Source organism: Patiria miniata, unplaced genomic scaffold (genome assembly GCF_015706575.1).
Source record: "Patiria miniata isolate m_02_andy unplaced genomic scaffold, ASM1570657v1 HiC_scaffold_10, whole genome shotgun sequence".
NCBI lineage: Eukaryota > Metazoa > Echinodermata > Asteroidea > Valvatida > Asterinidae > Patiria > Patiria miniata.
In genome coordinates this window covers 17,003,854-17,027,219 of record NW_024037048.1, presented here as the reverse complement: position 1 = coordinate 17,027,219, position 23,366 = coordinate 17,003,854, and the positions used below count along the sequence as shown (strand labels likewise).

The 23,366-nt window shown below is 41.4% G+C and overlaps 1 long non-coding RNA gene across 1 annotated transcript; it reads right to left on the bottom strand.

The window, feature by feature from the left end:
- Positions 1 to 913: 913 nt before the first annotated feature.
- On the bottom strand, positions 914 to 21,793 carry LOC119739093. Its single transcript, XR_005272534.1, has 3 exons — positions 21,756 to 21,793; positions 21,219 to 21,286; positions 914 to 1,156 (listed from the first exon to the last, which is right to left on the bottom strand). It is a non-coding gene; the product is annotated as an uncharacterized LOC119739093 (long non-coding RNA).
- Between the last annotated feature and the right edge of the window lie 1,573 nt (positions 21,794 to 23,366).

The following is a 23,366-nucleotide window of genomic DNA, read 5'->3' as shown; positions in this document are numbered from 1 at the left end:
TAAAAAAAAAATGTGTTTATCTCGACCAACCTGGATTTTTTAGGCCATGTTTCTGACCGCCATTTTTTTTTATTGCCACATTTGGTCAACATATAAAATAACGTGTTTCTTTTCCCGAAAATAAATGCAACTTGTTTGTAGTATTGGGTATTTAAAACAGATTAATTAAACACAATAACTGTATCCTAATTGAAGCAAACAAAGTATAAAAGACATACAGACAAACAAAATATTTTGCTACCTACCTGGATAATTTTAGGGTGTTTACTGTAACATGTTATTTTCTTCACCTTATTTTCCCTGTATGCCCAGCACAGATGATGTCATTTAAATCAATCCCATGCATGTATCAATTTCATGTTTCAATTTCATGTCACGAAAAAAGTCTCGAGTGATTAAATCTGATTTTCTTATAGACTTTAAGCTTGGCATTTGGATTAACAATTGTTTGAAATATTCTAATGCTATTCACAGCAATTAGAACACACTGGTTTTTATTAAATGATTGCATTATTTTAAATGTTATAATATGTGAGAATTATGTAAAAGTAACAATTGACTTGCTATGAAAACAGTATGCATAAAACCTCATTCTGAGGATTACCAAAAGCACCGCCATTGTTTAAAAATACTCTCTTTTTTTCGCTTGGCTTCGTTATGAAAAAAACATGATTTTCATTACTTTCAGTTGAAACAGAAACGTGCCTACAGTAATGAAAAAAGTGGAGTTGGCTGTTGTTTTTAAAGCCCGAAAAAGTGCGACAAGTGTTTCTTGATTAAAAGACTCCAAATTATTTGAAGTCTTTTATTGTTCTTAATCAGCATTACTTGATTGCATTCAAGAAACTCACTTTGAAAACATCAGTGAAAGTGTGAGCCTGTTAGATGGTAAAGAAACAATCTCAACGAAATCAATCAAAACAAAGCACAAATTCCATTCAAGTGAGGAGGGTCTTTCAACTGGTTGGAATTGTCCTTTGTCACTTTATGGTATTTCAAGTGAAATTCGTTGTATCGACTTTTATTTGGATGCCATATTTGGTCAAATGATGCAATTAAGTACGCCCCTGCTGACAGCATATCCTTGGATAATGTCTCCAGCCAGCACATGTACATGTCAGCTGAACAAGTACGCTTCCTGGGAATAGGTAGACTCCTGCAAGAAATCAAAGAAAAGGTTATAATGGACCCTTCCTGCATGTCAATCAAAAAGTGCGCATTGACCAATCAGATCACCACTTTTGATCAGGTGACCACAGTAGCTCGGTAAGACTGGGTCACAAGCACTGTTAGATCTATTGCTCACCCCGCCCCCATTTTTTTGCACCAGCGGTTAACACCCCCCCCCCCCCCCCCCACCGAGTATTCTGTAAAGAGTGCCCTTTTTACACAAGTAACTTTTTAGTTTTTACACAAGTGTCCTTAGTTTTGTTTAAAAAGTTTCTTGTTTCGCCAGCGGCTTGTAAAGAATTTTTGGTATTTCGTGTAAACGTCAGCAATTGTGCCGCCATGAAAAGCGCCACCCATGGACCTACCGCCGTTTGCGAGAGTTAACCACGCCCCCTTAGACAACTCTATAAGCCGTTTTTCGGATACCGCCATCTTTGAATTATTTTTTTCGAGGGGGGGGGGGGGGGGAGGCATTACAATGAAAATACGTCTCATCATGCAACTGTAGCTGAGAATGATGGGATGTCTTTTCATTGTAATGCCCCCCCCCCCATTTCAAAGATGGCGGTATCCGCGAAACGGCTCATGGAATTTTGTACATTAATTTTTGTTTGTCTCAGATTTTGGCGTACCGCGTCCATTTGTATATCATGTTTAGACAATATTTCACAAGCTGCGTTGACGCAGTTGCACCGTGATAGGTTAATTGTCCGATAGTGGCCATTATCGCCGGTTTGAAAAGCACCCCATAGGAAGATGGTACCCAGCCCCGTCCCCCTACACCCCGCTTTTGGATTTTACGGAGGCCGGGTGACTAGTGAAAAAAAACCTATCTACATGTTCCTTCAGCACGAATTGGCGAGTGCCCTTTTCATGTCTAAATGACCCCCCCCCCTCCCATAAAAAACAACCTGGCTTAAAATCGTGCAATCTCTATAGACATTAAAAGTAATTTTCACAGCTCTCAAATAGCGAGCGTGTTGTTTTACAGTGGTTGATCTATAGGCGGTCACCCCACACCCCCCCCCCCCACCCGGCACAAATAATCTAAACATTTTCCAGACCCCCCCCCCATACCTGACATCGCAACCCCCCAGCCAAAGATAGATCCACCCCTGTTTAGGATTTCACGCTAGTTTCTGCTATAGTGAGTAGGTTTGCGTCATTGTGAAGTAGGTGCCCTTAAATTAGCCACTCATTATTTTCATGGGAATTGCCAACACTACAACAGACATTTTTGCATGACACTTAAAAATTACGGCTTTTACAAAAGTGTAAACAATCAGTTACACGGGGTAACTTCTGTGCTTACAGGGATAGCGCAGGATTTCTGTGCTAGTGTGCTAGATCATCAGCACAGAATTGTGTGCTTAAACCATGAAATTGAGTCTATTGAGTTAGTAGTGGCTTTGTGTACTTACATGACAATGAGCTGAGCCTCCTGGGAATGTTGGAGAAGCAATTCACGGATCCGCATCTGTCTGTTGGTCTGAAAGAAAAAGAAAGATTTCAGGCGAAAAAATGGAGTGATTTATTGATGTTTAATAAAGTCGAGTTCCATGCACTTGGCAAATCAAATGAACTGAGAGTTGTACGGAAAAATGGATTGAAAGTGATCAATCTCATTATTGAAAATCACCCACCAGAATGTCAAAGGTTGGACACAATTAACAGATGTTGCAAGACTGGACTTAAAAACACACAAACCAGGGACTAAGCGTAAAGTGGATACTGGGAAAGCTTTAAGTGTATTGTCTACATGCATGGACAAAAGAGGGCGCTTTATAGTCAAACTAGCAGAAGCCGGAATGAGGGACACTTCACTGGTTCACTCATGCTGGTTATCGTGTATTTGGTACCAGCATTTATAAGCCACGATGGCGCCCAAAAGGCCCTCGTTTATAGTTTTCTCTGTGGAGGGGGGGGGGGTGCTTGAGCGCAAGAAGGAGATTCTACCTTCTCGTTGAGCTTAGTGACTTCCTCCTTGCTGATCTTCCAAGGAAACTTCTCCGTGGTCTCTCCTGCTTCCTCATCCAGCATCCAGGGTTTGGACAGCTCCTTGAACCGTCTCAGGCTCTCAGTCCTTGGGGTTCTTGTTCAGGTCTGGGATGACCTCCACGTCCGAGCAGTTGATGCAGAACTTGCTGAGCATGTTGGCCATGTTCATCTTCTCCCTGTCCATTTGCTCCTTCTTGCTCGTGGTGGCAAAGACGCGCATCTTGCATTTCTCTCAGTTGGATTTCATGGAGAGAGGTGATCGATGAGTAGGATCAAGCCTGGGGGTGATGGGAGGTGGAGGCGGAGGTTCGCAAACAAAAATTATACAGAGCATTATTTCCCTTTGACATAAAGCATGTGTTTCCTTAGACATGCAGCCATCCAGAATAACCTGAGAGATCTCTGAAAGGCTCCATGAAATGAATTGGACACTGAAACATAAATAAAAATAATAAGGCCAACCAAGAACAAAAAGTGTGGTGTTTTCTATAACATATAAATAACAACTGTGTGGTAGGGTAGGTATAAAATCTGTTTTGGGGGGATTGACATTTCTATAGCCTAAAAATATAGGGTGGGATGATAGTCATAAAAAAATTACTTTTTTTCTCTATTTTGCATGCATTAGTTAACATGTGAATCATTCTGCACTACTGACCAACTTACACAAAAATAATATAAAGTTTATAGTTTTCACTGTGGGGGGAGGGGGGGGTGCTTGAGCTTGAGGATATATCAGGAGGGAATTATTGAGTAGACTAACCATCTTGCATAGGAGGATATGTTTTAAAGGGAATTATGGAGGAAATTGACCATCTTGGCTAGGAGGATATGTTTGAGAATAGGGAGGAGACTAACCAGCTTGGCTTGGAGGGTTTTTTTTTTAGAAGGGAATTATGGAATAGACTAACCATCGTGGCTAAGAGGATATTTTTTAGAAGGGAACTATAGAGAAGACTAACCAGCTTGGCTCGGAGGGTTTTTTTTATTAGAAGGGAATTATGGAATAGACTAACCATCGTGGCTAAGAGAATATTTTTTAGAAGGGAATTATGGAGAAGACTTATTCAATATTTTGGCTAGGAGGATTTCTTTTTCAAAGGAAAATATATGGAGAAGACCAACCATCCTTGCTAGGAGAATATTTTTAGAAGGGAATCGTGGAGGAGATAACCATCTTGGCCGGTAGGATGTTATTTAAGAAGGGAATTATGGAGGAGACGAACCATCATGGTTAGGAAGATATTTGTTTTAGAAGGGATTTATGGAGAAGACTATTCTTGGCTAGGAGGATATTTTTTTAAAAGTGAATTATGGAGGAGACTACCCATCTTGTCTAGGGGGGGGGGTGTTTTGTGAAAGGAATAAATGAGGATATTAACCACCTTGGCTAGGAGGATATACTGTTGTTGTTTTTTAAATTGTTTTATTTTTTTAGAAGAATATTTCATCAAGTATTAAATATCGTGACAAAGGACGAATTAGTTATAATGCAGGCTAGGGGGCTTACTTTGTTAATGAGGAAAAAGGATTATGAAATTTGAAGGAAGGAGGTTAATCGAAACATTTTCCAGATCCCCACCCATACCTGACATCGCACCCCTCCCCCCCCCCAGCCAAAGCTAGATCCACCCCTGTTTAGGGTTTCACGCTAGTTTCTGCTATAGTGTGTAGGTTTGTATAATAGTGAAGTAAGTGCCCTTAGTAGATTAGCCACTCATTATTGTCATGGGAATTGCCAACACTACAACAGACATTTTTACATGACACTTAGAAATTACGGCTTTTGCAAAAAGCCTAAAACAATCAGAGAGGATTACTCCTGTGCTGACAGGGATAGCGCAGGATTTCTGTGCTAGTTTGTTTTGTATTTTAAAATTGAATATTCAGTGATTTGTCATGATGACTGTGTTACATTATGAGATTTAATTTCATGAGAAACCATCAAACAATGAGAAAGAGCATACTCGAAAGAAATATAGTGTTTAAAAGTGAAAAATACAAACCAAATGAAAAATGAAAAGTCAACGTCCATGGAAAAATAATAATACACTATTTGTTTGAGCAATAACCCAAGCTCACCAGGTCAAGCTATATTTAGTTGTAAGTTCAGCAAGTGATCGGTCTTGATGTCTTACATGAGAAGATTAAATTTCGTGAGAAACCGTCCAACAACTAAACAAAATCTTTCGAGAAAGGGCGCGCTGAATAAAACTGTGGTCTCGCACCGCCAAGACGTACATCGGCAAGCCGTAGAATATTTTAAGATTCGTCCAATAGAGGGCGCGCCACATAAATAGTGGTCTCAACAACGCATCTACGCGTATGCTGCAAAATTGGACAAAAAGAACAATCTCGTTTCCGATGAATTACTCAAGAAATACGTAATGGATTCAATTGAAAATTCGTGCAATTAGTCTTCGCGTTGTGTAGCAGAAGTTGTTCGAATGGCGTGAGAAACTGTGGAGCTATAAATATAATATGATCGTAACAATCTAGTGTTTGAAACGCTAAAAATCCACGTTGACTTCCATTAGGATTGTATTTGTCGCGATTAAAACCCTGTATTGTTACGGTCATAATAGCTTGATTGTTTGACCTTTTCTTATGAAATTAAATCTGTTCATGTTAAACATCATGACAAATGAGTGCACGAAAATTCATTTAAATGTAACGTGTATTTCTTGAGTTGTTGCCTCCAAAACGAGTTTGTTCTGTATTTCAAAATTGAACATTCAGTGATTTGTCATGATGACTGTGTTACATTATGACATTTAATTTCATGAGAAACCATCAAACAATGAGAAAGAGCATACCCGAAAGAAATATAGTGTTTTAAACGTGAAAAATACAAACCAAATGAAAAATGAAAAGTCAACGTCCATGGAAAAATAATAATACACTCGTTGTTTGAGCAATAACCCAAGCTCACCAGGTCAAGCTATATTTAGTTGTAAGTTCAGCAAGTGATCGGTCTTGATGTCTTACATGAGGAGATGAAACTCCGTGAGAAACCGTCAAACAACTAAAAAAAATCTTTCGAGAAAAGGCGCGCTGAATAAAACGAGTGGTCTCGCACCGCCAAGACATACATCAGTGGTCTCGCACCGCCAAGACATACATCAGCACGCCGTAGAATATTTTAAGTTTCGTTTAATAGAGGCCGCGCCATATAAATAGTGGTCTCAACAACGCATCAACACCGATGCTGCAAAATTGGACAAAAAGAACAAACTCGTTTCCGATGAACTACTCAAGACATACGAAATGGATTCAATTGAAATTTTCTGCAATTAGTTTTCACGTTGTGTAGCAGAAGTAGTTTGAATGGCGTGAGAAACCGTGGAGCTATAAATATAATATGAGCGTAACAATCTAGTGTTTGAAATGCCAGAAATCCACGTTGACTTCCATTAGGATTGTATTTGTCGCGATTAAAACCCTGTATTGTTACGGTCATAATAGCTTGATTGTTTGACCTTTTCTTATGAAATTAAATCTGTTCATGTCAAACATCATGACAAATGAGTGCACGAAAATTCATTGAAATGTAACGTGTACATGAGTTGTTGCCTCCAAAATGAGTTTATTCTGTATTTCAAAATTGAGTATTCAATGATTTGTCATGATGACTGTGTTACATTATGTCAGTTAGCCAAAGGTTTGCTGTTTACAATTTCTTAGGTCAACTTGCGAGGCATTGTGGGACCCAACTGGAAAAAACTGCAAAAGGATTTTTGCGATATGTGCCCTCCATGATATTCTGATGCCCCCTGTGCCCCCTCCCCCCCCCCCCCCCCCCACTTAAAAGATCCTAGCTACGCCACTGAGCTAGGGTTACCCTAAGCTACCCGCCCGTCGAATGCACCCAGCTATATAAGCTTGGCTACCCCCCAGCAAAACACAGCCACAGCCGAGCCAAACCCGACCACCTCGTCCAGCAGCCCCATCAAACCCCGGCCCAGCCGGAAGTTGGATCCCGTCATGCTCAAGGGCGGATCCAGAACACAATTTTAGGGGGGCCAAAAAAAAATGGTCCCCCAAAAAGTGGGTCAAAAAAATTACGGCGTGGGGTTCCGACATTTTTTTGGATTCTACATGCTCTGTGGTGCGATCTGAGGCAATTTCTGACCACTTTAACCAATGTTTTTTTGAGGAAAAGATGTACTCATTGCCTGCCTTTATTGCGATGTTACATATATTGCGATGTTTTTTTTGGGAGGGGGCATGGCCCCCTTTGGCCCCCCCCCCTGGATCCGCCCTTAGTCATGCTACCCCAACCTGTACCCGTGCCCCTCCACCTAATGATCAAACCCGGACACGGTAAACAATCCACAAACCAGTTTCAAAATTGTAGTTCGACCGAGCCCCACCGATCACGCACGCAAAATGCCTCAATGCCTCGCCCCCACCCCAACGAAAGCACAACAAAACCGGCGGTGCCCTTACCCGCCGCCCGCTCCCAGCTTGGCAACCCCAGCACATCCCAGTCCCAGCCGAATCAAGTCCGATTATCTCGTCCAGCAACCCCAGCCCATCAGCCCGGCCCGGCCGAGCAAAGCCCAATTGGATCCTGTCAGGCTTACCCAACCCGTACCCGTACCCCTCCACTTAATTATCAAACCCCGACACAGCAGACAATCCACAACCTGGTTCTAAGAACTAAACTTCGATTGAGCCCCACCAAACCATCACGCCTGCAGAAGCTGACGGGCGACTTGTCTCAACGGTCGAGTTGTCTCAACGATCGAGTCGTCTGAACGGTCGAGTTGTCTCACCAGTGTAGTTGTCTCAACGGTCGAATCGTCCCGTAGTCGAGTTGTCTCAACGGTCGAGTCGTCCAAGCCCTTGCGTTACATGTACAGGAATCTTCAATCTGCCCCATAAGGGAATTACATATGGAGTTTGAGATTTCAATGGGAACAAAGGAAAACTAGAGCTAGGTGCTTCACGAAGCATGGATATCAGCCCGGCCTTTTGAAAGTAAAATGACCCCTACTGACTATTAGGTGGCCATATACTATTATTGCCAAATTATGTGAATATCCCATATCAGGCCTGGTCCAAAGATGTAACTGACCAAGTTTTACTAGTAAGAAGCAATTTGTATTTTTGAAGAAAATGACCACTGGTGACCACTTGGTGGCCTTTGACCCCACATGCTGGTCACTTAAGATAGTTCTAGGGTCAAGGAAGATCATGACCAAATTTGGCCGAAATGTGAAGAAAATGACCACTAATGACCACTAGGTGACCTTTGGCCCCACATGCTGGTCACTAAAGAAAGGACTCAGGTCAACGAAGATCATGTCCAAATTTGGCTGAAATCGACCACGAAATTTGGCAGATGTAACAAAATTACCACTGAGTGACCACTACCTGAAATCTACTAAAATGCAGTATGTGGTATGGGCTAAGGATATAATGGACGAACACTTGTTCAAATTAAGTGAAGAATTTTGGCAAAAAGTACAATGACCCCTACTGACCATTAGGTGACCATTGACCAAATTATGTGAACACCCCATATGAGGCTTGGTCCAGAGATAACTGACCAAGTTTGACATGAATAAGAAGCATTTTGTATTTTTTAAGAAAACGACCCCTTGTGACCACCAGGTGACCTTTGACCCCACATGCTGGTCACGTAAGACAGGACTCAAACCAAGGAAAACCATGTCCAAATTTGGCTTAAATCGGCCGCGAAATTTGGCAGATACAGCAAACTGACCATTGAGTGACCACTGCCTGAAATCTACTAAAATGCAGTATGTGGTATGGGCTAAGCATATAATTGACAAACCATTGTTCAAATCAGGTGAATAATTTTGGCAAAAAGTAAAATGACGCCTATTGACTATCAAGTGACCACGGGCCAAATTCTGTGTACACCCTGTATGAGGCTCGGTCCAGGGATGCAACTGACCAAGTTTGGCTATCAAAGGATGAAGACCGTGGGAGAAGGAGCATTATGTAATTTTCACTAAAATGAACCCTAGTGACCACTAGGTGGCCTTTGACGCCGATATGAGCACACCCAATATGAAGCTTAGGTCATTTGTCAATAGCGTTTGGCAGTTATACTAATTTAAAGACTCAAGATAAGAAAGAAGAAGAAGCTCAAGACGAAGACGAAGATACAGGAGGACCACAATGTATCAGCCGGTTGCACCGGCTGCAACCGGCTGATATAACAATAGAAGGGAAGCAAAGGTCTTCCCCACAAGTATATGCATGTAAGGCTGTGTGACGGTGTAGTCCAGATCTCTATGTTACAAACGATGAGCACTTGTACAATGGATACGACGTAAATTTTCCACTGTATTTAAGTATCGTCAACTTTCATCACTTTGGGGGTAAAATTTGAAAATGAAAATATTTCGGGCCGTAAATACACACATGGTTTGAATACTCCATTCGTTCAACACATAGACATTTGCTGAATACAAATATCTTCTGACTACCGACTCAATTTTTGGAAGGCACGTTATCTGAAGCAGAACTAGTTGTTTGGCCTTATTATGAGTTCGGCTCTCAGTAGCGTGAGTTGAAACGTATCAAAGATTGCGCCCCCCCCCCCCCTCCGGTTTGGAAATATTGTACTTCAAACCGACGTGGGGATTTTTGTCAACATTAGAAGCAATTGTCGCCATCTACTTATCAGTAGCAATAACGAAAAACAATACGAGGTACCACCACGTAAACAACTGAACCCCTATCATGTTCGCGTGCATGTCTTATCGTTTCAAACAACTGTTGCTTTCTCACGAAGTGGGAGAAACAATATCTGCCTGACGTTCATTCCGAGATAATCAAACCGCTAGCCTTAATCATGTTTACGACTACTTTGAAGTTACAGTGTTGGGTAATATCTGCATTGCCTAGTAAGTTATATATTAAATATATAAATATTGTTTTCCTTATTAAAAATCGTATTTGTTAATATAAATGGTCTCTTTATTAAAACAGTTATTCATTAATTAAACTTATCCCACTTGGTTGGAAAACGCAAGCGTTAGGCAGGGTTTTGCTGACCAAAACATTTTATGTTCTGGTTTCAGTAGCGTGAGTAACCATACAATGTTGAAGTCAGGGTTGTTAAGAAAAGGCGACTGACATGTTGAAGTCCACTCTTACAGAAAACAAAGACCTGGTGCCATGAACTGAGAATTTACAAATGTTTTTTTTTCACCGATGGATATTTTGAATTGTTCCAAAAATAGAGTAACACTGTTCAGAAGGAAGGAAGGGGTGTTTATATTAAACTCAACCTGTATCGTCTTCACACATGAATGATTTATTTCTTGAGGTTACAAAAGACGTGATAAACGCTTATTTTGTTTTAAGAACATAATTACATACTTTTTGAAAATAGCAATATATGTTTCTGTTTGATAATTTGTGCAGGTCAGTTTAGGCACAACAAATGATATGGTGTTTGTCTCCTTGTTTATAATTATTATTGTAACTGCGTAGCCCAATTCAGTCGAATGCACTGGTCTCCCATGTGCCGAGTAACGAGAAGACAATGTGAAAAAAATCACAGCTTTAGATGTGGGTGAAAAACTCTTGAAGAATATTCTTTGAAATATTCTAATGGAAGGCGAGGAAATTTACAGCTACACCAACTGACATCCTTGTTAGCTCTTGGCTGACCGATATCACATTGACATATTTACTTCCGCCTTATCGATCGATGATGTTAGATTGCCAGCACGCAGATGCCATTCACGAGCCGGGTCCAAGTTTATCAGTCACTGCTCGGCAAACCGATGACAGGATATAAGGCACTCTTGGCCGCTTCATCGTCACAACGACGGAGCTCATCCTGCAGACGACAACCGAGAGAACTGACTGCAAGAACAAGATTTTACTCGGTGAGTGCTTGAAACAATTATGGTCTTCCCGAGAGAAAAAGAATACATTTTTGCACATAGTGTGTTAATCAACGTAGAATTTAGAATATGCATATGAGGATTAATGTTGACACAACAACGACCGCGGTATAGGCTTGATATTATTTTCTCTTCTTTGTATGCATGTGAAATATACTTGCCTAAGGACTGAAACGGTGATTTTTATTTGCGTGGCTATGATACTGATACACGATTGCTAACAATCCAAGCAGTGCGCTAGTGTGGGATCCCCACAATTAGGTTCCATCATTTTTAAGCTCGGGCAGGAGCAACCCTTCGAGCTTCGAGCGCAAAACAATCACGCGGAGTAGCCACATGGAGAATTTTATCACCACACGTGTTTCTAGGTCAATAACCCCCCGCATGCCTGGACATGCACAAGATATAGGTCATTCACATGGCCAGGGATTGTTTACAACCTGTCTGAGCTCTGGGCGGCACGAGGGGTTGACACAAAGAGATCGGCGGCACAAAGGGGTTGGCCACTAAGATCTCCAACTACTGCACAAAGGCATTGGGCGCCATCTTGGCTGCTGTCTTTCAACACTCTTTACTCTGCAGTGGTTAGGGTCTGGCCAATGGGAGTCTCTACAGGCTTGTGGTGTATAGTAGGGGTGGGGATTACATGGAAGCTTGGCCTTATTGGCCCATTGAAAAAAAAAATGACCATATTTGGAAAATGTGGAGAAATTTATCACCGCCTCGCTTCTCGAAGCCGGGTTGTCACTTGGTGGTCGGTCGGTCGGTCGGCCAGTTGGTCTGTCTGTCTGTCTGTCCCTGAAAAAATGACCAAAAGTACGGTGTTCCATAATATGTGCCACCGGTGTCACATTTTTAGGTGTCGCATTTTTTTAAGCTCTGGCAGGGATCATTTTGATCGATTTCATACAAGACTTCATGCAAGACTTCTTGCTATACGACCAGAGCTGATTGTGCACTCGCACTTGTTTAGTTTAGTTGCAATCTAACATTGTTAGATAAACGTGCGACTGGTCGAAATAAACTCTCTGTACTTTCACTCTTAGAGGGCGTAATACATGTATAATCGGAACGGATGATCATGCACCCAGTTTCGCAGTTTCACAGTTTCGCTGTTTCATTTCGCTTGTTCACAGTGCTCCATTTCGGTTTCATCATTAAGTTACTTGTAAGCGATCATAGTGGTATTTCGCTAAATATATGGACTGTTTTCAGTTGTGCGGTTGGTACAGATTTTCACAAAAACTAAAGATTTTCTTGGACACAATCGGTTGACAATAAGATAGTGGATGATGCTATTAGCCAAACCGGTGCCCTGATTTTGTCATTAAGATTTGTTCAAAAACAATCCTTTGTTTGTAGTTTACTTCGTTTGATTTTATAAAAGTAAATCCTTCCAAAAATAAATATTTTTCGTGCTTGAGTCAGGTCAGGGCCGTCCGTTGGTGAACGCATTCTACGCAATACAAATGTTTGATCCAAATCCCAAAGATCTTTGACTCTGTTTTACTTGTGAAATTCAGCTATGCCTCCCCCTCCAGCCCTCAAGACCTTCGAGCGGATTTTCAATGACTCATTTTCGTTGGTATTATTTTCATCCAGCAATTTACTCGAGTGTTGAGGAATCCTTTCGTGGTAGAATTCTATAACATTACTTCAAGCTTATTGTCTGTTATTTGACTTTTACGTCACTCATTATGGAGCCCCAAAATTTTCCAATTTTTTGCCAGCTGAAATTTAGTTTTTAATTTGGAGATTCTCTCAGCACCCCGAAAGTGGATGGAACAATCTAAAAATTCAAATTTCATACTAAAAAGTGTAAAACGTTTTACGAAACCAGATCTCCAATTTTCTTCGAGCAAAAACTGTTTTGTTACTTTAGCCAACAGTTCTAATGAGGCGGATTTCCTTTTAATTGAAGCTCCTCCGTTTGGTTTAAGCATTTTCGTGAGCAAAACAGGTCCTTTTAGCTTCTGTCATCCTGAGCACGGCAGTGGTTAATTTTGTCCCCGTTTATTTTCCAAAATCGATTTCATAGTTCTGTTCAAAATCGTTCCACTGGCACAGGAGGCTAATTCCGTTGCATAGTTCAGCCATTATGCGTCCGATACGTTAATTTGGCGAGTTATGTTGTCTAAAAAAAAGTCCAGTATATTCTTCCCAAAAGAAAATTTGACTTATTCGTTTGTCAACTTTTGGATCACTACCAAATATCCATAGGCCTATAAGAGATATTTTGGTTTCCGCAAAACGTGAAATTGGCCCATACTTTTAGTAGTGAAGTTTTCCGATTTTTAGTTGGCCACTCTTGGGGCACCGAAAGAGTCAAAAGGTAACAACCAATTTTCTGCTTTGCACAATATCACGATATTTGAAAACGGGTTGCGCAAAATTGAATGACCTGCGCTTTGTTCCGTCACTGTGCAGTTTGCGCTTAGAAATTGCAAGTTTTGCAAGTTTTCAAACTGCATCATTTTTCATAAATCGTTGTCAATGTTTGGACGATTAACAGTCTTTGGTTGCAGACGAAGTTTCAAAATGTAGCTAACAAAATTTCCCAAAGATCATAAATGACGTCATCATAAGACAATCAGATTCAAAGTCACCCCTCCAATGAGTGTGGACTTTCTTTTTTGCGATGTTTACTCGCTGAATTCATGCTCATTGTGACTCCTTCGAATTCACACACTTTTGAATTAATTGACGTTTCTTGAAACTTGCAGGGTTTTTTTCACTGTTAGATGAGATATTTAACGAAATTGTTAACCAGCATTGAGATATTGAATCATTAGTTTACAAATTTTGAATTAGTTGCCACTAACAATAATTCAGGAGGAGTTTTTGTACATGGAACAAAGGAACTCCCCCCCCCCCAAAAAAATAAGGTTTACAAATAGCAGTTTTTGAGACGAAAAAAAATGTTTTGTTTTTGTTAAATTAAACCTGTGGATTCAAAATTTGTTGTGAGCAAAATTTGACAATATTGATGGAGAATCAACTACTTTCAAATTTCTCAAGTATGTCTTTTTGTAATCACCTCCTTTACTTCGAAATAAAAAAAAACCAACAAATCAATTAATTCAACAATTAAAGGTATGAATGTTGCTCATGCGTGAATCACGTCAGGGCCGTTGGTTAACGCAAAACAGTGACTATAGTCAAACAATAATCGAGGATTAGAGTCCCATTTCTCCAAACAGAAAACCTTACAGGCAATGCAGGTGTTTGCCTCCCCACCGGCCCCCAAGTTATCCCTGAGTGAATTTGATAACACTTTTAATCATTTTCGTTGATATAATTATTTTTCAGCAAGCAATCTGCTCGAGTGTTGAGGATTCCTTTCGTGACAGAAATCAAGAAGCTTCATCATGGTGAGTGTTTGTTAATGAACATTTTCTGCAAGGAATGTTACCCCACGAGACACCAATCTAGACAACATTTTTGTGAATGAAGCATTGCGTATATAACGACGCAATTTTCTTTATAAAACCCGTTCATTCAAGCGGTTTTGTAACTTTACAAAATTGTAGCAATGCGATTTTTAGCTATAGCAATATGAAAATTGACGTCAATTGGCATCACGTCTGTTTATGCCCCGCGGGGCATTCGCTCGTACCCCAGGCTGCCCTGCAAACAGGACGCTGGGATACTCTGATGAATTCACGCTCTGATTGGTTGGATTTTGCGTGACCAGTGACCTGCGCGTCAACAAGGTCATGACTCTGCCAGGTTTGAAAAGGCCGTTAAGACTGATTCATTTCTCTTTTATTCCAGTTTAGAGATGTTTTTTTCTCGTTAAAAAGCGTAATAATGTAGGAAATTCTGTCAAACTTATCTGTGTTGTAAATTTGTAATTCCCGTCACTTGCTCAGCCTCCGTTTCGAATCACGAACGGTCTGATTGCATCATGTGACGCTCAAAATTGTGTCCACATGGTCCGCAATGAAACAGAAATCACATCCGGTATATGGAATGTGCGCATTTTTATGGGAAGTTTTCGGATAGTATTTGCGCACATTGTCTAAATGCGGTCTTGAATAGCTGCAGCCAGATGCTTTATACATAGGTCATAGGCCACTTCCTTTACAAGATTCTGTAAAGCTCATCAGAGTATCCCAGCGTCCTGTTTGCAGGACGGGGTGTACGAGCGAAAGCGGGGCATAGCGAATACAGTCGTTACAGCGCCCTCATTTGTCAAGAATAATGTGAACCGAAGGCGGATTCGTTTACATACATTAAAAAAAATGATAACAGAAGATGACTGTGGATTAAACAAGTGTCAAAGAAATATTTAGAAAATTGAGGAATCGCCCTGCCATTGACGTATTATAGAACTCTGCATGCCTGACACGTTGGCCATTAAAAAAAAACAGTCATACAGAACATTGTAACCCTGTCAGGACCAGGGGCACAATGTTACCCCTTAAACCCCAGACCCCGCTATGACACGTTTTATAATAGTTCCGGAATGCTGTATTTGCAACCAATAATAAATAATCGTATTTTGTTATTAAGAAATTGAAATATGCATCTTTGCTGGAGTCAAAACCAACTTCTTTGCTTGAACCTTTCAAGAATCCACTTTAGATGCGAATTTGTGGTCACGTGACCAACTACAAGGCATGCTGGGAATCCAATATGGCCGACATTCGCGCAATACGCCGCTTTGTATTGTCAACTTTTTTTGTGCAATTTCTTTGGTTTTGGGATACTTTTTTGACAGTCCCTGCCAACCCAAAATGCAAAGCATTTTGTTAAATCGTCACCGTTTTCACGAAGAGGCGAATTTAGTATTTCACTGTCTGAACAAACATTCGAGATAATCCCGTTTAAATTTGGTCCTTTTTTCATTTGACAATTTGAAATTTAAAGATGCATAAAATATGCAAGATTTAGGTTTCAGAGGAAAGAAGAGCTTCATGTCTTCAGAAAGTGTAGCAAACTTTAAGAAAAATAGGTGATTAGTCTTGCAGAATTAATCAATTAAGAGAAGTGGCTGTTCGTGAAAACCAAAAACAAACCAATTAGCAAATTCGCCCCTTCGTGAAAACGCTTAATTAACTACGTGCAGATTTCGCCCTTCTGCGGTCTGAGTAAGTGCATTTTTTGTACAGTACGCACAGATTCTGCCCCACTGCGCATCCGCCTTGAAATTCGCCCGTTCGTGAAAACGTTTTATTGCACGCACATGGGATTCGCCCCTTCATGATATACGCACCATTGTGTTAAGCCCGGTTCATACTTCATGCGAAAGCGAAAGCGAACGCGAATCTGTGACGTCATGGCAAGTATTCGCGCTGCGAATTCGCAAAAGTTGAACACATTTCAACTCGGACGAATTTCGCAGCGAAAGTTTCATGACGTCAAATTCGCTTCGCATTTGCATTCGCATGAAGTATGAACCGGGCTTTACAATGTTTTTATTTATTGAAAATGTATTAATACCATAGAGTGCAGAAATTCGCCCCTTCGTGAAAACGCAAAACGGCACTTTTTGGCAAATTCGCCCATTCGTTAATTAGATTAATTAAGATTTTAATTGTTTTTTTTTAAGTATAGCCTCACCACGTTGTAGATATTGATATATTTATTCATTTTCACCAACAAAACCCACCAAATTTCGGAAAAAGGGACGATTTTCATGAAATTCGCCCCTTCGTAAAAACGGTGACGGAATTACCGGTGCTTTACTGGTGCCACGTTTGGGAGGAAATCACACCACAATGATAATTTTACAGGGCCCTCTAGTGTTCACTGAAGTGTATCCAAGTTATTTTGTTGATTATTGGCAACACGTCATCCTTTCCAAATTTTAGGAAAATGGCTATCGCATATTAATGATGAACATGTGACGCTCGGTTCCGAGAAGACTCAAACTACCCTGGTCCTTATTTCCGGCCGAATTCGCCAAAGTGATGTTTAAATTAATTTTTCTGCGTTCAAATACTATCATGATCATATTGGAGGAAATTATTTTAGTAAAATGCAGATTCGGAATTAAGAATCCACACTTCGAACATGTCGGAAAATTGTTTTCCACAATGAGCATTAATAGGGCCGTCTGCATGAAAACTTTCATTCCGAAAATTACCAATGCATCTTCACTGTCACAGCCGTCACTGCAAAAACTACTTTTGAGCCGGAAAGAAATCGTCGTATGATGAACTATCCAAAACACCAGAATGATGGTTGTACGGGTGTGGCGATACACATGCTAAACACGCCACAATGCTTGATTACGTATAAGAGCCTCGAAAAAAATCCCTTGTAAATTACCCTTAGGCCCCTCCCCCCCCAAAAAAGTCTCCGGTTTCTGGTATGGAGCTTGCCCAAAAAGTGGTGCGGCGACGCGGCTTTTTTTTTTTTCACCTGTTTTTTGTTTTGCTTCAAATGTCGGCTGATGACTGCAAATGGTGCCTGACTAAACTTAGTGCAAAAATATGGGAGTCCAGAGAGGCCACGTAAAGCTTATTCTCGATCATAACCACATCTAAAAACACGTTAAAATTGTGCAGCAACAGGTTCCAGTCCAACCAGTGAGTTTGGCGGTTTTGAGACATCATCTGTTATTGAAAAACTGTTCTTTATTTTGCCGACGCGCATGGCTACGGCGACGCGCGCGCATACCAGAAGCCGGAGACTTTTTTTTGGCCTTATTGCCACAACTCGACACGATCTCCACTCAATGGACTGTTAATGACGATACTTGGCAATGGTTTAACCCTAAAAGGGCCGAGGCGGAATCCGCCCCCCCCCCCTTTCAATTTTTTCCATTGATAGCCTTAAAAAATTGATAGCCTTAAAAAAACAAATTTGGGACCCGAGCGTAGCAAAAACTTTTCCGTGAATTTTCCCATATACGTCGTGTACACAGAGCACAATATTACCATTTACATATGAATACATCGTACATACGAATAATTAATTAGCCATAATTCCAAAACCTTTTGACCTATAGTCATGACATGACATTTCTTGGGTATGTTTATGATGAGGTGCTCTATGCATGTACCGAATTACAAAGGTTTTTGTCACTCGATGGCCGAGATCTTAGGGGGAGCGGAATCCGCCCCCCCCCCCCCCGGCTGAGAGATGGCCTGATAAGGGTTAAGTCGGAGAATACACGAGCAAGTGTGGACTCTTAATTTACGAATCCACTCGGGGTTTCGCGCCTCGTGTATTCTTAAATTAAAGGCAGAGTCGTCGCAAAAGAAACAGGACAGCTAAATCCCGATACACTTTTACTTTCTTTTTCGTCTAGGGGCAATGAATTATTTTAATTAGAAGCTGTTCAAATTTGTCAGGTATAAAATGTTGTAATGATTATAAAACGCTCATGCATTTTATTTTTAGAAGACGGAAACATTTTAATACAACTGACGTTCTCTGCTGTTCTCCCACTTTCTCCGAATTCTGGTTTTCCTCCTGTTCTCCGATATTTACCTCCCATATTTCTCCCTAAAAATGTTTTTTAGTGTTTCATTGTATCTTCTTTACAGATGAACATCTGTATGGCAACTATTCTTTCAATCGCCCTCCTTCTGGGTAACTCTGTCAAGCTACGAGCTTCCGTTACTGGGCCGGTTTCCTCGGACGGCGATTGTCCTTCATCTGATGAGGCGTGTCCAATGTGCTCCCAGGGACCGGCTGGAATACCTGGAATTCCAGGTCTGCCTGGCTATCCAGGGTGCAAGGGCAATGTAGGTCAAAAAGGTGAGATTGGACCAATCGGCCCAAAGGGCGAGATTGGTTCGATTGGACCCATGGGTGATGAGGGAGCAGTTGGGAGCCCTGGGCCTAAAGGGGACGATGCCATAGGCCTGCCAGGCGTGATAGGTCCAATAGGTCCAACTGGTGTCAAAGGTCAAAAGGGTGAGCCAGGAGAGACACCAGACGACTCCAACCAGCGGGTAGCATTCACCGTGGTGAGGACGAGCCACTCGGATACCTCTACGAGTCTCGAAACCCGCTTGCCCTTCCAGGAGACCGAGACGCTTCTGCCGGGTACCAGCTTCGATCTCGGGACCGGCACGTTCACGTGTGGTGTGCCGGGCACCTACGTGTTCATGTTTTCTGTGTGCAAATATCCTTCCAGCGGCAACCTGTACGTTCTTCTCCGGAAGAACGGCGACGTGGTTGTCTCTGGCCTTAGCAATGATTCAAGTCACATTGAGCAGGTGTCTGGGAGCGCGGTGGTGATTCTGCAGCGTGGAGATACGATGTTTCTCGGCATGGCTGGTAGGGCGTATCGTCACTACACCTCATTCAGTGGCTTCCTCCTTTACCCCGAATAAACACAATCCAACACACCCAGATACACGAGCATCGTGTTGCTGATTTTTTATCGCTTTCCATTTTTGCCGAAACAATAACCAATGAAATAAAACAAATAATATTCAAAGACAATGTCACAAAAAAAATATTATCATTAATGTTTTTGCATTGCGCATGCGCCGATCTGTATACTACAATGGATTTGCCATTTTTGTTGTTGACTTTTTGCAAAACAAAAATATTTAGCTTTATATGCACGAGTATTGAGATATAGTGAAAAGTATGCGTTAAGTTTTTTGACAACGATTTTTTTCATTGTGTTGATTGTAGGCCAATAGGGAAGTATTTGGATGGAATTCTTTTCTCAAAGGAAGCTGGGTCATAATTTTTTTTTCGAAACAAAAGGTTTGCAATAAAGCAGTGCCACCATGTATCCAGAAATGTTAACAACTAAAAACAGATTGTGTTTATGGCGTTATCTCGACCAACCTGGATTTTTTAGGCCATGTTTCTGACCGCCATTTTTTTTTATTGCCACACTTGGTCAACATATATAATAACGTGTTTTTTTGCCCGAAAATAAATGCAACTTGTTTGTAGCGTATTGGGTATTTAAAACAGATTAATTAAACACAATAACTGTATCCTAATTAAAGCAAACAAAGTATAAAAGACATACAGACAAACAAACACAATATTTTGCTACCTACCTGGATAATTTTAGGGCGTTTACTGTAACATGTTATTTTCTTCGCCTTATGTTCCTGTATGCCAAGCACAGATGATGTCAATTAAATCAATCCCATGCATGTATCAATTTTTATTTCATGTCACGAAAAAAGTCTCGAGTGATTAAATCTGATTTTCTAATAGACTTTAAGCTTGGCAGTTGGATTAACAATTGTTTGAAATATTCTAATGTTCATTGTTGATAAATACTCCATTTTTTCGTTTGGCTTGGCTTCGTTATGAAAGAAGTAAACATGATTTTAATTACTTTCACTTCAGTTGAAAAAGAAATGTGCCCACAGTAATGAAAAAAGTGGAGTTGGCTGTTGTCTTTAAAGCCCGTAGAAGTGCGACAAGTGTTTCTTGATTAACAGACTCCAAATTATTTGAAGTCTTCCATTGTTCTTAATCAGCATTACTTGATTGCATTCAAGAAACTTACTTTCAAAACTTCAGTGAAAGTGTGAGCCCGTTAGATGGTAAAGAAACAATCTCAACGAAATCAATTAACACAAAGCACAAATTCCATTCAAGTGAGGAGGGTCTTTCAACTGGTTGGAATTGTCCTTTGTCACTTTATCATTTCAAGTGCATTTCTTTGTATTGACTTTTATTTGGATGCCATATTTGGCATCCCTGCTGACAGCATATCCTTGGATAATGTCTCCAGCCAGCACATGTACATGTAAGCTGAACAAGTACGCTTCCTGAGAATAGGTAGACTCCTCCAAGAAATCAAAGAAAAGGTTTTAATGGACCCTTCCTGCACGTCAATCAACAGTGCACATTGGCCAATCAGATCACCACTTTTGATCAGGTGACCACAGTAGCTCAGTCAGACTGGGTCACAAGCACTGTTAGATCTATTGCTCACCCCGCCCCCATTTTTTGCACCAGCAGTTAACACCCCCCCCCCCCCCCCCAGTATTCTGTAAAGAGTACCCTTTTTACACAAGTAACTTTTTAAAGATGGCGGTATCCGCGAAACGGCTCATGGAATTTTGTACGTTAACTTTTGTTTGTCTCAGATTTTGGCGTTCTGCGTCCATTTGTATATCATGTTTAGACAATATTTTACAAGCTGCGTTGACGCAATTCCAACGTGATAGGTTAATTGTCCGATAGTGGCCATTATCGCCGGTTTGTACTTACATGACAATGAGCTGAGCCTCCTGGGAAAGTTGGCGAAGCCATTCACGGATCCGTATCTGTCTGTTGGTCTGAAAGAAAAAAAAAAGATTTCAGGCGAAAAAATGTCGTGATTTATTGATGTTTACTAAAGTCGAGTTCCATGCACTTGGCAAATCAAATGAACTGAGAGTTGTACGGAAAAATGGATTGAAAGTGATCAATCTCATTATTGAAAATCACCCACCAGAATGTCAAAGGTTGGACACGATTAACAGATGTTGCAAGACTGGACTTAAAAACACACAAACCAGGGACTAAGCGTAAAGTGGACACTAGGAAAGCTTTAAGTGTATTGTCTCCATGCATGGACAAAAGAGGGCGCTTTATAGTCAAACAAGCAGAAGCCGGAATGAGGGGCACTTCACTGGTTCACTCATGCTGGTTATCGTGTATTTGGTACCAGCATTTATAAGCCACGATGGCGCCCAAATGGCCCCCGTTTATAGTTTTCTCTGTGGAGGGGGGGGGGGGTGCTTGAGCGCAAGAAGGAGATTCTACCTTCTCGTTGAGCGTAGTGACTTCTTCCTTGCTGATCTTCCAAGGAAATTTCTCCGTGGTCTCCCCTGCTTCTTCATCCAGCATCCAGGGTTTGGACAGCTCCTTGAACCGTCTCAGGCTCTACTCCTTGGGCTTCTTGTTCAGGTCCGGGATGACCTCCACGTCCGAGTAGTTGATGTGGAACTTGCTGAGCATGTTGGCCATGTTCATCTTCTCCCTGTCCATTTGCTCCTTCTTGCCCGAGGCGGCAAAGACGCGCAGCCTGCATTTCTCCCAGTTGGATTTCAAGGAGATGAGGTTGGGATGAGTAGGGTCAAGCCTGGGGGGGGGGGGCAAGGGCGGATCCAGAACACAATTTTTGGGGGGGGCCAAAAAAATTTGGTCCCCCCCAAAAAAAAGTGGGTCTAAAAAATTACGGCGTGGGGTTCGGGGCCCGTCAGGGCCCCGAAAAAATTTTGGATTCTAGATGCTCTGTGGTGCGATCTGAGGCAATTTCTGACCACTTTAACCAATTTTTTTGAGGAAAAGATGGTGGTGTACTCATTGCCTGCCTTTATTGCGATGTCACATTAAAAAAAAAAAAAAATTGGTTTCGTTTTGGGGGGGGCCATGGCCCCCTTTGGCCCCCCCCCTGGATCCGCCCTTGGGGGGGGGGTGGTGGGAGGTGGGGGCTGAGGGGGGGGGGGGGTTCACAAACAAAAATTATACAGAGCATTATTTCCCTTTGACATAAAGCATGTGTTTCCTTCGACATGCAGCCATCCAGAATAACCTGAGAGATCTCTGAAAGGCTCCATGAAATGAATAGGACACTGAAACAAAATAATAAAGCCAACCAAGAACAAAAAGTGTGGTGTTTTCTATTAGGAAAAAAAAAAGTCGGTTTCTGGTCGGCGCGCGCGTCGATTTTAATCATGCGCGTCAATCTTTTTTTTCCAAAATGTTTCGCGGTAGCTCCGACAGCGCCCTCTATTGCCGCATCTCCTCAATTTTTTGTTAACAAAGAGCACCAAGGAATTGGAAATTGCTAGAGAGCACCATCGAGAGCACCAAGGCAAATTATGGAGGACACCAATGTACATGAGGACACCAAAAAAGCAAAATAGTACCCCACCTTGGGCCAAGTTCGTGCAAGGACAATAGTTGACCAATGGTTAACTAACGTTTGCCCGAACTCTGTCTAGCGATTGACTACGCTAGTCGACTATTTGGAACCAGCCTACTGGGGTTGGTTGCTTCGCTGGTAACCAATAGCAGTGCGTATATATTCATAACGCTAGCAGAGAGCCAGGATCCGGAAGTTTTGCGATGACATTTTGACCAGCATTTGATTAGAGACGTTCGCACGTTGCTATCAGTGCGCAGGCTTAAGGTACGTCACAAATCAACCACTAGTCGACTAATGGTCCCTGCCCGAACTTGGCCTTGTCTGTACAATCCAAGCTTGAAAAAAAAAAAGCCAAAAAAAAAAAAGCCACGTCCCCGTGTCAATTCCGGAACTTTGGTCTGACCAGAGACCAAATATTTTTTTTGGGTCTACATATATAAGAAACAACTGTGTGGTAGGGTAGGTAAAAATCTGTTTTTGGGGGTTTGACATTTCTATAGCCT